Source organism: Oncorhynchus masou, chromosome 27 (genome assembly GCF_036934945.1).
Source record: "Oncorhynchus masou masou isolate Uvic2021 chromosome 27, UVic_Omas_1.1, whole genome shotgun sequence".
NCBI classification, from domain to species: domain Eukaryota; kingdom Metazoa; phylum Chordata; class Actinopteri; order Salmoniformes; family Salmonidae; genus Oncorhynchus; species Oncorhynchus masou.
The window spans coordinates 56088388-56103987 of NC_088238.1; the positions used below are offsets into that span (position 1 = coordinate 56088388).

At 46.7% G+C, this 15600-nt stretch overlaps 1 pseudogene; it reads left to right on the forward strand.

Moving 5' to 3' along the window:
- The window catches only part of LOC135516446 (stromal interaction molecule 2-like), a 102571-nt pseudogene that overhangs the window by 72818 nt on the left and 14153 nt on the right, over nt 1–15600 (forward strand).

Consider the following 15600-nt stretch of genomic DNA (forward strand, 5'->3'; position numbering starts at 1 on the left):
GGGGGTTGTTCTGCTTGTGGAGTGTATGGGGGTTGTTCTACTTGTGGAGTGTATGGGGGTTGTTCTGCTTGTGGAGTGTATGGGGTTATTCTGCTTGTGGAGTGTATGGGGGTTGTTCTGCTTGTGGAGTGTATGGGGTTATTCTGCTTGTGGAGTGTATGGGGGTTGTTCTGCTTGTGGAGTGTATGGGGGTTGTTCTGCTTGTGGAGTGTATGGGGGTTGTTCTGCTTGTGGAGTGTATGGGGGTTGTTCTGCTTGTGGAGTGTATGGGGTTATTCTGCTTGTGGAGTGTATGGGGGTTGTTCTGCTTGTGGAGTGTATGGGGGTTGTTCTGCTTGTGGAGTGTATGGGGTTATTCTGCTTGTGGAGTGTATGGGGGTTGTTCTGCTTGTGGAGTGTATGGGGGTTGTTCTGCTTGTGGAGTGTATGGGGGTTGTTCTGCTTGTGGAGTGTATGGGGGTTGTTCTGCTTGTGGAGTGTATGGGGGTTGTTCTGCTTGTGGAGTGTATGGGGGTTGTTCTGCTTGTGGAGTGTATGGGGGTTGTTCTGCTTGTGGAGTGTATGGGGGTTGTTCTGCTTGTGGAGTGTATGGGGGTTGTTCAGTCAGCGTGGAGTGTATGGGGGTTGTTCTGCTTGTGGAGTGTATGGGGGTTGTTCTGCTTGTGGAGTGTATGGGGGTTGTTCTGCTTGTGGAGTGTATGGGGGTTGTTCTGCTTGTGGAGTGTATGGGGGTTGTTCTGCTTGTGGAGTGTATGGGGGTTGTTCTGCTTGTGGAGTGTATGGGGGTTGTTCTGCTTGTGGAGTGTATGGGGGTTGTTCTGCTTGTGGAGTGTATGGGGGTTGTTCTGCTTGTGGAGTGTATGGGGGTTGTTCTGCTTGTGGAGTGTATGGGGTTATTCTGCTTGTGGAGTGTATGGGGGTTGTTCTGCTTGTGGAGTGTATGGGGTTGTTCTGCTTGTGGAGTGTATGGGGGTTGTTCTGCTTGTGGAGTGTATGGGGGTTGTTCTGCTTGTGGAGTGTATGGGGGTTGTTCTGCTTGTGGAGTGTATGGGGGTTGTTCTGCTTGTGGAGTGTATGGGGGTTGTTCTGCTTGTGGAGTGTATGGGGGTTGTTCTGCTTGTGGAGTGTATGGGGGTTGTTCTGCTTGTGGAGTGTATGGGGGTTGTTCTACTCGTGGAGTGTATGGGGTTGTTCTACTCGTGGAGTGTATGGGGGTTGTTCTGCTTGTGGAGTGTATGGGGGTTGTTCTGCTTGTGGAGTGTATGGGGGTTGTTCTGCTTGTGGAGTGTATGGGGGTTGTTCTGCTTGTGGAGTGTATGGGGGTTGTTCTGCTTGTGGAGTGTATGGGGGTTGTTCTGCTTGTGGAGTGTATGGGGGTTGTTCTGCTTGTGGAGTGTATGGGGGTTGTTCTGCTTGTGGAGTGTATGGGGGTTGTTGTCTTGTTTTGATTTCCTAGCTGGTCTCCAGTGTAAAAGGGCTCTGTGGTACCCATAGTCATGCCTGGAAGCGTATATACACACACACACACACACACACATAATTTATTGTGGGAAGGATAGCTCAGCGAGTTGTTGACATGTGCTACTGGTCACCACCAGAGGATCCATGGCTAGATATTCAGACCTCCTCAAATCACACACACTGCCCCCCTGCCCCACCCAGGCCCTTCATCTCTCATGCACACACTGCCCCCCTGCCCCACCCATTCCCTTCATCTCTCATGCACACACTGCCCCACCCATCCCCTTCATCTCTCACACACACACTGCCCCACCCAGCCCCTTCATCTCTCACACACACACTGCCCCACCCAGCCCCTTCATCTCTCACACACACACTGCCCCACCCATCCCCTTCATCTCTCACACACACACTGCCCCACCCAGCCCCTTCATCTCTCACACACACACTGCCCCACCCAGCCCCTTCATCTCTCACACACACACTGCCCCACCCATCCCCTTCATCTCTCACGCACACACTGCCCCACCCAGCCCCTTCATCTCTCACACGGCCCCACCCAGCCCCTTCATCTCTCACACACACACTGCCCCACCCATCCCCTTCATCTCTCACGCACACACTGCCCCACCCAGCCCCTTCATCTCTCACACGGCCCCACCCAGCCCCTTCATCTCTCACACACACACTGCCCCACCCAGCCCCTTCATCTCTCACGCACACACTGCCCCACCCATCCCCTTCATCTCTCACGCACAACCTTACAGAAGTTCCGAGTGTGTTGTTTGAAAGGGCAGGAGAGGCTCTTGGGGAAGACCCAACTAGAATCCAACTCAGACAACCAGCTCCTTTGTATTGTGTGCGTGCTTCCTGTCCATTTGAGATAATGTCCTAGTCATTTGTCAGGTGACTCAGCTATTTTCAAAAACTCCCGTTGGATAACAACATGAATAGCAAACGAACTGAAGTTGTGCAACTTGTCAAGGTGTTTGTTAACAAATAAACGTCCACTGTTTAAACTTTGTCATTCTGTTTGCTAGGAAACCAACTCAAGTGGAAATGGCAGTCATTTCTCCTGTTCAACCATTTAGGAGAACTACTGCTGACATACTGATAGTATTCAGTGTTTTAGTCAAATCTAACACTCCCACTTGTCTCACTAGCACTGACTTTACTGACAGGTGGTTTGAGTAAAGGTTTGAGGTAATTCACTTACCTAGCTGCCTTGAGATAAATACTCTAGTAGTCGCTCTGCATAAGACCGTCTGCTAAATGACTAAACCATCTACAGTGTCTATGACCCATATTCATTCCTGAAACATGAAGAAGTTATTTATTCTCAGTATGGTTGATATTGCCTTCCAGTCACTGATCTCAACCCACAGCAAGACCACAAATTATCACAGCAATTAATACCGTAGACAGCCCAACCCACAAGACCCACACTGAGCTAATCCTCGAAGGTAACCTCTGGTTTAGAACCACATTGAGCTAATCCTCGAAGGTAACCTCTGGTTTAGAACCACATTGAGCTAATCCTCGAAGTTAACCCCTGGTTGAGAACCACATTGAGCTAATCCTCGAAGTTAACCCCTGGTTGAGAACCACATTGAGCTAATCCTCGAAGGTAACCCCTGGTTTAGAACCACATTGAGCTAATCCTCAAAGGTAACCCCTGGTTGAGAACCACATTGAGCTAATCCTCAAAGGTAACCCCTGGTTGAGAACCACATTGAGCTAATCCTCGAAGGCAACCCCTGGTTGAGAACCACATTGAGCTCATCCTCGAAGGCAACCTCTGGTTGAGAACCACATTGAGCTCATCCTCGAAGGTAACCCCTGGTTGAGAACCACATTGAGCTCATCCTCGAAGGTAACCCCTGGTTTAGAACCACACTGAGCTAATCCTCGAAGGTAACCCCTGGTTGAGAACCACATTGAGCTCATCCTCGAAGGTAACCCCTGGTTTAGAACCACATTGAGCTCATTAGTAACCCCTGGTTTAGAACCACATTGAGCTAATCCTAATAACCCCTGGTTTAGAACCACATTGAGCTAAAGGTAACCTCTGGTTTAGAACCACATTGAGCTAATCCTCGAAGGTAACCCCTGGTTTAGAACCACATTGAGCTAATCCTCGAAGGTAACCCCTGGTTTAGAACCACATTGAGCTCATCCTCGAAGGTAACCCCTGGTTTAGAACCACATTGAGCTCATCCTCGAAGGCAACCCCTGGTTGAGAACCACATTGAGCTCAAGGCCCCTGGTTGAGAACCACATTGAGCTCATCCTCGAAGGCAACCCCTGGTTGAGAACCACATTGAGCTCATCTCGAAGGTAACCCCTGGTTTAGAACCACACTGAGCTAATCCTCGAAGGTAACCCCTGGTTGAGAACCACATTGAGCTCATCCTCGAAGGTAACCCCTGGTTTAGAACCACACTGAGCTAATCCTCGAAGGTAACCCCTGGTTGAGAACCACATTGAGCTCATCCTCGAAGGTAACCCCTGGTTTAGAACCACACTGACTCATCCTGGTTGAGAAGGTAACCCCTGGTTTAGAACCACATTGAGCTCATCCTCGAAGGTAACCCCTGGTTGAGAACCACATTGAGCTCATCCTCGAAGGTAACCCCTGGTTTAGAACCACATTGAGCTAATCCTCGAAGGTAACCCCTGGTTGAGAACCACATGATTTAGCCTCTGTAGTCATCATATCCTACCTTTATGGTGTACAGCTCTGTTATTGGTCAATGCAAAAACCTGAGTCATCATTCTCCCTTCTAGCTCTACACACACACACACACACACACACACACACACACACACACACACGCTCCCTTCTCTCCTAGCTCAACACAGAGCTTTGTAGCTATTATGACTCACTGTTTAAAACCCAGGTAGGGAGCAGAATAGCAGTGCTTTATTGTGGCGTAGCGACACAACTCATGCCAAATCAACTCATGCTGTTCCCAAGGCAATCGGAGCTTTTAAGGTTTTGTTGTGTTGCCCATACCTGTTTCCTTGGCAATGTCGGTTGGTGCTGTGGCTATTCAGGGGCTGTTGTGAGGGCTAGAGAAAGGTAGGTTGTTGATGGCAGGGTGTTATGGAGATCTAGTGTACCAGAGAAAGACCTCCGGTGGTCGGGCTGCTGTGTGGGAGAAGGGCACAGTCTAGTCTGCTCAAACACCATATTCACAACACCTGTGGTCTGACCATAGAGACTTGAGGTCGACCGATTTTAGTTTTTTTCAACGCCGATACAGATTGTTGGAGGACCAAAAAATGCCGATACCGATTAAAATCGGCCAATTTTTGTTAATATATATTTTTAATAATGACAATTACAACAATACCGAATGAACAATGAACCCTATTATTTTAACTTAATACATGAATAAAATCCATTTAGTCTCAAATAAATAATGAAACGTTCAATTTGGTTGAAATAATGCAAAAACACAGTGTTGGAGAAGAAAGTTAAAGTGCAAATGTGTCATGTAAAAAAGCTAACGTCTAAGTTCCTTGCTCAGAACATATGAATGCTGGTGGTGGTTCAATATTCCCAGTTAAGTAGTTTTAGGTTGTAGTTATTATAGGAATTATGACGCGTTGACTCTTTCTCTCTACACCATTTGTTTTTCATAGACCTTTGACTATTGTATGTTCTTATAGGCACTTTAGTATTGCCAGCCTAATCTCGGGAGTTGATAGGCTGGAAGTCAAACGGTGCTGTGCAACAAGCATGGCTAAGAGCTGCTGGCAAACGCAGTAAAGTGCTGTTTGAATGAATGCTTACGAGCTGCCTACCACCGCTCAGACTGCTCTATCAAATTTCAAATCATAGACTTAATAATAACATACTAAACACACAAATACGAGCCTTTGGTCATTAATATGGTAAAAATACGGAAACTATCATTTCGAAAACAAAACGTTTTTTCTGCCAGTGAAACGGAACCGTTCTGTATTTTATCGAACGGGTGGCAACCCTAAGTCTAAATATTGCTGTTACATTGCACAACCTTCAATGTTATGTCATAATCATGTAAAATTCTGGCAAATTAATTACGGTCTTTGTTAGGAAAAAATGGTCTTCACACAGTCCGCAACGAGCCAGGCGGCCCAAAGCGCTGCATATACCCCGGCTCTGCTTACACTGAACACAAGAGAAGAGACACAATTTCCCTAGTTAATATTGCCTGCAAACATGCATTTATTTTAACTATATATGCAGTTTTCTAAATGTATACTTTTGTGTATTGATTTTAAGAAAGGGATTGATGTTTATGGTTAGGTACAGTCGTGCAACGAATGTGCTTTTTTCCGCGAATGTGCTTTTGTTAAATCATCCCCCGTTTGGCAAAGTTGAAGTAGGCTGTGATTCGATGATAAATTAACAGGCATCGCAATGATTATATGCAACGCAGGACAAGCTAGTTAACCTAGTAATATCATTAACCATGTGTAGTTAACTAGTGATTATGGTAAGATTGATTGTTTTTTTATAAGTTAAGTTTAATGCTACTGTAGCTAGCAACTTACCTTGGCTCCTTGCAGACACAATGTCCTTTTGACACTGCACTCGCGTAACAGGTTGTCAGCCTGCCACACAGTCTCCTCATGGATTACAATGTAATCGGCCAAAATGCCGATTACCGATTGTTATGAAAACTTGAAATCGTCCCTAATTAATCGGTCAACTTCTAATAGAGACACAACTAATAGAACTCACATCACACTGAAAGTCACGTCTGCTGGTATCCATGATCCTCTACAATGTCATAACTCTGTACCTGTATTTAACTTGTTAGTTTGTGTTCCCACTGTGTCAGTTTTATTGCAGTCTGTAACGATATAATAACCAGTAATATTAACCAAATGTCTTTTTCTTCTTGCAGTTTATTAGAGAAGATATGAAGCAACAACAAACTAACAAACACAGTAACCTTCATAGGGAAGACCAACACATCACTGTGGAAGAGCTGTGGAAGGGCTGGAAAACCTCAGAAGGTAGGAGAGAGATGGAGGGAGGGATTGTTTAAAATAGGGAGGAAGGGAGAGAGGGTAAATCTAATCCAACTTTATTTGCCATATGCGCCGAATACAACAAGTGTGGACTTTACAGTGAAACTCATACTTACAAGCCCTTAACCAACAGTGCAGTTCAAGAAGAAGAAAATATTTACCAAGGTGTCTAAAATAAAAAGTAACACAATGAGAATAACAATAATGAGGCTATATACAGGGGACACCGGTACCGAGTCAGTGTGCAGAGGTACAGGGTGGTTGAGGTAATCTGTACATGTAGGTGGGGGTGAAGTGACTATGCATAGATAACAAACGAACAGCGAGTAGCAGCAGTGTACACGACGGGGAGGTGTGTGTCAATGTAAGTTATCCAGCGGCGATTTTTATGAATTGTTCAGCAGTCTAATGGCTTGGATGGAAGGGAGAGGGGGTAAATGGAAGGGAGAGGGGGTGGGTGGAAGGGAGAGGGGGTAAATGGAAGGGAGGGGGTGGGTGAAAGGGAGAGGGGGTAAATGGAAGGGAGGGGGTGGGTGGAAGGGAGAGGGGGTAAATGGAAGGGAGAGGGGGTAAATGGAAGGGAGGTGGGGTGGGAGGAAGGGAGGAAGGAGGGGGTAAATGGAAGGGAGGGGGTGGGTGGAAGGGAGAGGGGGTAAATGGAAGGAAGGGGGGGTGGGTGGAAGGGAGAGGGGGTAAATGGAAGGGAGGGGGGTGGGTGGAAGGGAGAGGGGTAAATGGAAGGGAGAGGGGGTAAATGGAAGGGAGGGGGTGGAAGGGAGGGGGTAAATGGAAGGGAAGGGGGGTGGGAGGGGAGGAAGGGAGAGGGGGTAAATGGAAGGGAAGGGGGTGGAAATGGAAGGGAGAGGGGGTAAATGGAAGGGGAGGGGGTGGGAAATGGAAGGGAAGGGGGGGGTGGGAGGAAGGGAAGGGAGAGGGGGTAAATGGAAGGGAGAGGTGGGGAGGGGGTGGAAATGGAAGGGAGAGGGGGTAAATGGAAGGGAGAGGGGGTAAATGGAATGGAAGGGAGAGGGGGTAAATGGAAGGGAGAGGGGGTGGGTGGAAGGGAGAGGGGGTAAATGGAAGGAGAGGGGGTAAATGGAAGGGAGGTGGGGTGGAGGAAGGAAGGGAGAGGGGGTAAATGGAAGGGGGGGAGGGGGTGGGTGGAAGGGAAGGGAGGGGGTAAATGGAAGGGAGAGGGGGTGGGGTGAGGATGAAGGAGGGTGGAAGGGAGAGGGGGTGGGTGGAAGGGAGAGGGGGTAAATGGAAGGGAGGGGGTTGGGAAGGGAGAGGGGATAAATGGAAGGGAGGGGGTGGGTGAAGGAGAGGGGTAAATGGAAGGGAGGGGGTAAATGGAAGGGAGGGGGTGGGGAGAGGGGTAAATGGAAGGAAGGGAGAGGGGGGTAAATGGAAATGAGGGGGTTGGGAGGAAGGGAGAGGGGGTAAATGGAAGGGAGAGGGGGTAAATGGAAGGGAGGGGGGTTGGGAGGAAGGGAGAGGGGGGGGGTAAATGGGAGGAAGGGAGAGGGGGTAAATGGAAGGGAGAGGGGGTAAATGGAAGGGAGAGGGGGTAAATGGAAGGGAGAGGGGGTAAATGGAAGGGAGGGGGATGGGAGGAAGGGAGAGGGGGTAAATGGAAGGGAGGGAGGTGGGAGGAAGGGAGAGGGGGTAAAGGGTAAGTGGTTGGGAGGGGAGAGGGGGTAAATAAATGGAAGGGAGAGGGGGTAAATGGAAGGGAGGGGGTTGGGAAGGGAGAGGGGGTAAATGGAAGGGAGGGGGTGGGAGGAAGGAAGAGGGGGTAAATGGAAGGGAGGGGGTGGGAGGAAGGGGAGGGGGTAAATGGAAGGGAGGAGGGGGAATGGAAGGGAGGGGGGTGGAGGAAGGGAGAGGGGGTAAATGGAGGGGAGGTGGGGTGGAAGGGGGGGAGGGAGGAAGGGAGAGGGGGTAGGGGGTGGAAGGGAGAGAGGGTGGAAAGGTGGAAGGGAGGAAGGGAGAGGGAGGGGGTAGGTGGAAGGGTAAAGAAGGGGGTAAATGGAGAGGGAAGGGAGAGGGGTTAAATGGGAGAGGGGGTAAATGGAAGGGGTGGGTGGAAGGGAGAGGGGGTAAATGGGGAGAGAGGGAGGGGGGTAAATGGACGGGAGAGGGGTAAATGGAGGGAGGGGGGTGGGAGGAAGGGAGAGGGGGTAAATGGAAGGGAGAGGGGTGGGAGGAATGGGGAGAGGGAAGGGAGGTAAGTAAATGGAAGGGAGAAGGGTAAATGGAAGGGAGAGAGGGGGTGGAAGGGAGAGAAATGGAAGGGAGGAGAGAGGGTAAATGGAAGGGGGTGGGAGAGAGAGGGGGTAAATGGAACGGAGGGAGAGGGAGGGTAAATGGAACGGAGTGGAAGGGAGAAGGGTAAATGGAACGGAGAGAGAGGGTAAATGGAACGGAGAGAGAGGGTAAATGGAACGGAGAGAGAGGGTAAATGGAAGGGAGGAATGGGAGAGGGGGTAAATGGAAGGGAGGAATGGGAGAGGGGGTAAATGGAACGGAGAGAGAGGGTAAATGGGAGAGGGGGTAAATGGAAGGGAGGAATGGGAGAGGGGGTAAATGGAACGGAGAGAGAGGGTAAATGGAAGAAGCAAATGTCAATTTCAGTCTCTGTCTGCAGTTCATAACTGGACGACGGAGGACACAGTCCAGTGGCTGAAGGAATCTGTGGAGCTGCCTCAGTACGAGACGAGCTTCAGAGAGTTCCGGATCAATGGAAACACTCTGCCTCGGTGACTACATTATCACACAACACAACACTGATGGGACACAGAATATCACAGATACCAACAACACCACTGAACTGAATCGTGTCTTCCATGATGTGTAAACAGTAGTGATTTTGTGTGACGGTGAAGATATCGCTTTGCGCTGCTTTATCAACATGTAGATATATGCTAAACGGTCTCAGGTTTCGTTTGAAAAGTTGACATGCACATCATAAACAATGAGCTCAGTTTGTTACTCAGACCAATGCTCCCTGCTGCTGGATATGTGAGGTTAATGCAGGTGGAATGGGAAAGAAATGATCAAACATGACACACACACACATAAAACATATGCCCACCTCGACTAGCAAAACATCTCCATGCCCATGTTGTCCGATAGTCGCGTCAGTGCAGTTTAGACATCCCAGTTTATGTCCTGACCCCGAAGTCAGCAGGCGATTGTTATATCAAGGAGTCACCTTTTATATGGACTTGATCTTGGTGTTATTGATCCCATCTAAACGTCTTAATGACACGAAGGGGAGAGTCAGAGCAGTTCCACTAGAATCTCTTCAGGAATGAGACTCTCTGAGACTCCATGCACTCATGTATGGAATGACTACATGGATAGAAGAGGAGGGTTGAAAGGGGGGTTGAAGGGGTCAGGGGTGTTGTTTCCCCCCCCCACCCGTGGGGGTGCTGACTCATTAAATCAGGGGTGTCAAAGTCAAATGGACGGAGGGCCAAATAAAAAATTTAGCTACAAGCCGAGGGCCGGACTGTTCGAATGTTCATTGAAAATTTTTTAAATGACGCATATAGTCTAGTGAACCTAATTGAACCTACTGAAAACCTAACAAATATATTCCAATATGATCAGATAAATAAAGCAATATTTTCTTATGGCTCTGTCAGAAATGCCTTGAACTGGCGGTGATTCAAACCTTTGGCTCTGATAAAGTTAACTGTGCCGTGATGATGCTCATTACATGCTCCATTTTCTTTACCGCACAACGCTTCCTGGTGTTGATACAATGATAAGCTGTCAGCTCACCTGTGGACGCCACCAGTCCGCTCCTGTGTCCACACACAGGTGCTCCGTCGGTTGTCAAACCCACAGTTTTTGCTCCATCTCATTTACACATCTTGACACCTCTTCACAAATCATGCCCCGTAGTTGTGCCATGCATAGGACGTAAAGCCAAAAACTCCTCTGTCACTTAGGCTGGAGTCCACTCCGCGGATGAAAATTGACAACTGGGCAATGTCAGAAATGTCGGTGCTCTCATCCACAGCCAAGGAATATGCAATGAAATCTTTTCCCTTTTTCACAAGCTGCTCTTTTAGATTGATGGACAACTGGTCTACTCTCCACGGCAATGGTGTTTCTGCTCAGACTCACATTTAAAAAGAGTTGCCTTTTTCTGGGCAAACTGTCACAAACACATGCAGCCCATCCCCCTCCGTAAACGCGATCTCTTCTGCCAAAATAAAACTGGCCTTGACAGCAGCCTGGCCTTGTGATTTGGCTTTTTGAACAGAGCCTGTCGAGATTTGAGGCCTCGTTTTAATTCCTCTGCCTTTTGTAGCCTTTGTTCCATGTCCATATTCTTGTTTTTGTCCGCGTGTTTCGTTTCATAATGTCACTCAGATTATACACGCCACACTTTCTCCACACAGAAGACACACAGGTTTTCCAGCTACCTCCGTGAACATATACTCCGACTCCCACCTTGTTTGAAACCCCGGTTCTCAGTGTCCACCTTCCGTTTTGCCATTTTTGATGGGTATCTGATGATGCTGACGACTGCTGTGCCAATAAATATTGAAATGAAGCAGCCTACTGCACGTCACCGTTGCATTGTGGGAAATGTAGTATTGGTGCGTGTAAAAGATCTGCGGGCTGCCGGCTTGCTGCGGTCTGCGGGCCGGTTCTAATAATAAATCAAGATCATCCCAGGGGCGTAAAAAACCTTCTCGCGGGCCGGATTGGGCCTTGACTCTGACATATGTGCATTAAATGATGTCACAGCAGTGGATTGGGTGTCGCTGGCTGCCATGTTGTCTGATCTGGTTTAAGATGGTGGTGGCACGAGTACACCGACATGTTCAGACACACTGACACACGCACACACACTGACACGCACGCACACACACACACTGATACACTGACACACACGCACACTGACACGCCCACACGCACACTGACACGCACACTGACACGCCCACACGCACACTGACACACACACTGACACTCACACTGACACACACACTGACACTCACACTGACACACTCACACTGACACACACACACTGACACGCGCACACCTGCACGCACACTGACATGCACACACACACACTGACACTCACACTGACACACACACACGCACACTGATACACACTGTTCAAGACAGACCTTGTCTTACATACTGTAGTTGGTTGATCAGCGTTCTATTCTCGTTCTCAGTGATATCGTTCTCAACATGTTTAGTTTTCTCTCTCTGTTTCAGACTGGCGGCGAACGAACCGTGGTTTATGTCGGGTCAGCTGAAGATATTAGACCAGAGGCACAAACAGAAGCTCAATCTCAAAGCACTAGATGCTGTGCTCTTGGCCCTCCCTCACGTAAGTACACTATACATACGTGTGGGTTTGGTGCCACTACGGGGTGTCTGGGTAAAAACATAACCATGTTTACTCAACATATGTCTTCTTCCATCAAGGAAATGATCAACAATATGACTCTGATCTGCAGACCCCCCCCCCATCTCTACATTCACCAGAACCTTGTTACCAAACCATCAATCCAAAGATACAATTGCATACTATAGTACAGCTTTCCTGTAAGGTCAATACGTCCGTAATGCTTTTTAATGTCTGGGTGGTCACGGGAATCGAACCCGCTATCGTGGCATTGCAAGGGTCATGCTCTACCAACTGAGCCGTGCTTGGACCGCCAATAAACACCGTTCCATTCCATCCCTCTCTCCCCCAGGTCCGCAACACAACTGGTTGAAGGACTTTGTGTTGATGGTATCTATAGTGATCGGGGTGGGGGCTGCTGGTTCGCTTATATCCAGAACAAGTCTTCCCGGGTCCACATGGGTCAGATGATGAAGGACTTGGAGAGCCTGCAGAGTGCTGAGCAGAGCCTCATGGACCTACAGGGACGGTACGTAACCTAGTAGTTTTTATTAAGGTTTTATAAAGGGTTCGTATACTGTATATAGATGTTACAGGTATTGTTCTGACCTCACTAGAACACCTAGCCACCTTGTTAAAAGATTTCGATCTCTTTGTGTAACATCTTAGGCATTGGACTGGGCCCAGGGTTCGGGTGTATTAAGTGAAGTTGGTTGTTTTTGGATGGTGAAGATGACTTTGTCAGGTTTTCATGGCTCTCCCCAGGTTGGAGAAGGCCCAGGAGGAGAACCGCACAGTGGCGGTGGAGAAGCAGAACCTGGAGCAGAAGATGAGAGACGAGATCAGTGGGGCCAAGAAGGAGTCGTACCGTCTCCGCGAACTCCGCCAGGGGGCCGAGTGTGAGCTCAGCCGCCTCAAATACGCAGAGGAGGAGCTGGTGCAGGTAGGAACCATTGAGAGTGTGTCGCATGTCCTTAAGGTTGCAAAACTACCGGTTATTTACCAAAGTAACCAGAATGTTTACTAATTTTGGTAACAAACAGGTCTTTTATGGAAACCGGTAATTTAATTTTGTAGTTTTTATTAGGATCCTCATTAGCTAACGCCATAATTAACACGACATGACAAACAACCACATTCAAGACTTCAAACATTCAAAAGTAGACAATACAGATAATTAAAATACCTGACAGGAAACACATTTAAACTTCTTATGGATCAAATCCCGTTAGCGGGATCGATTTGGCAACATCCGGTGAAAATGCAGAGCGAGAAATTTAACCAAAATTATTAGAAATATTTAACTTTCATACTTTCACAAGTGCAATACTCCAAATGAAAACTTCTTGTTAATCCAGCCACCGTGTCAGATTTCAAAAAGGCTTTACGGCGAAAGCAAACCATGCGATTATCTGAGGACAGCACCCGATCAAACAAACACACGACAATCATATTTCAACCCGCCAGGCGCGACACAAAACTCAGAAATAACGATATAATTCATGCCTTACATTTGAAGAGCTTCTTCTGCTGGCACTCCAATATGTCCCACAAATGGTCCTTTTGTTCGATTAAGTCCATTTCCATTTATTTGGCGCGTTTCATTCAGAAAAACAACGGTTCCAACTCGCCCAGCATGACTACAAAATATCTAATAAGTTACCTGTAAACTTTGTCCAAACATTTCAAACAACTTTCCTAATCCAACTTTAAGTATTTTAAAACGTAAATAATCTATAAAATTTAAGACGGGATAAACTACGTTCAATAGCGGATAAAATGAGCGAGCTTCAGGTCACGAAACAAAAGACTACACTAGGCTATACACCCAGAAAGGAAAGGGCTACTTCTTCATTTCTCAAAAGAAAAACATCAACCAATTCCTAAAGACTGTTGACATCTAGTGGAAGCTATAGGAACTGCAAGCATATTTCTATTAAAACGGGCTTGCCATAGGAAACCAATGGAAAACAGATTGACCTAAAACAAAAAAATCCCTGGATGGATTGTGCTCTGGGTTTCGCCTGCCAAATCAATTATGTTATACTCACAGACAATATTCAAACAGTTATAGAAACTTCAGTATTTTCTATCCAAATCTACTGATAATATGCATATCCTAGCTTCTGGGCCTGAGTAGCAGGCAGTTTACTTTGGGCACACTTTTCATCCGGATGTGAATTATTATTATTTTTTACATTTTACCTTTATTTTACTAGGCAAGTCAGTTAATTAAGAACAAATTCGTATTTTCAATGACGGCCTAGGAACAGTGGGTTAACTGCATGTTCAGGGGCAGAACGACAGATTTGTACCTTGTCAGCTCGGGGATTCAAACTTGCAACCTTTCGGTTACTAGTCCAACGCTCTAACCACTAGGCTACCATACCGCCCCTTATCCCAGAGAGGTTTTAACTTTCAGTTGATACTTTCTATTTCCTGTCCAGTCATATGGTCTATCACATTAGATGTTCTTTCTATTTCCTGTCCAGTCATATGGTCTATCACATTAGATGTTCTTTTATTTTTTTCTTGAAGGTGGATTTACTGTTTGCCTGAGAAATATGGATTGGTAAAAGTTCCATTCAGCTATGGCTCTATATACAACTGTAGATTTTTTGGCATTGTCCTTGGCTTGAGTTGTTTGTAGCTGCCCTGAATTTGCCTGTCGGGTTTTGTGGTTATGCGTGTTGCTAGTATGTACACATTGGACTGAAAAAGACTGTATAAAAATGTGTATATCTATAACATTCCTAAAGAATCAGAAGACTAGATTTAGTCATTTGTTTTTTGTTTTTTTTGTTTTTAATGTGAAGCCATGAGAGATTCTGATGCATTTGGATAATATTAATTCAATGAAGAGGTAATCTGGCAGCCCTGTTTAGAGCAATGAAGGGGTAATCTGGCTGCCCTGTTTAGAGCAATGAAGAGGTAATCTGGCTAACCGGAGAGTTCTCTAAATGTGATAGGACCAGGGATTGACCATATAACTGGACAGTACTCTAAGTGTGATAGGACCAGGGATTGACCATATAACTGGACAGTACTATAAGTGTGATAGGACCAGGGATTGACCATATAACCAGTCAGTACTCTAAGTGTGATAGGGCCAGGGATTGACCATATAACTGGACAGTACTCTAAGTGTGATAGGATCAGGGATTGACCATATAACCAGTCAGTACTCTAAGTGTGATAGGACCAGGGATTGACCATATAACTGGACAGTACTCTAAATGTGATAGGACCAGGGATTGACCATATAACTGGACAGTACTCTAAGTGTGATAGGACCAGGGATTGACCATATAACTGGACAGTACTCTAAATGTGATAGGACCAGGGATTGACCATATAACTGGACAGTACTCTAAGTGTGATAGGACCAGGGATTGAATCACCTGATTCAGTGTGCTAGATGTTACATACTCTGAACAATTTCTTGTAACAGCAATTCCCTTACCCATCTTAATAACAATATGATCTATATGTTCCCTTACCCATCTTAATAACAATATGATCTATAATCTTAATAACAATATGATCTATGTGTTCCCTTACCCATCTTAATAACAATATGATCTATGTGACCTTACCCATCTTAATAACAATATGATCTATGTGTTCCCTTACCCATCTTAATAACAATATGATCTATGTGTTCCCTTACCCATCTTAATAACAATATGATCTATGTGTTCCCTTACCCATCTTAATAACAATATGATCTATGT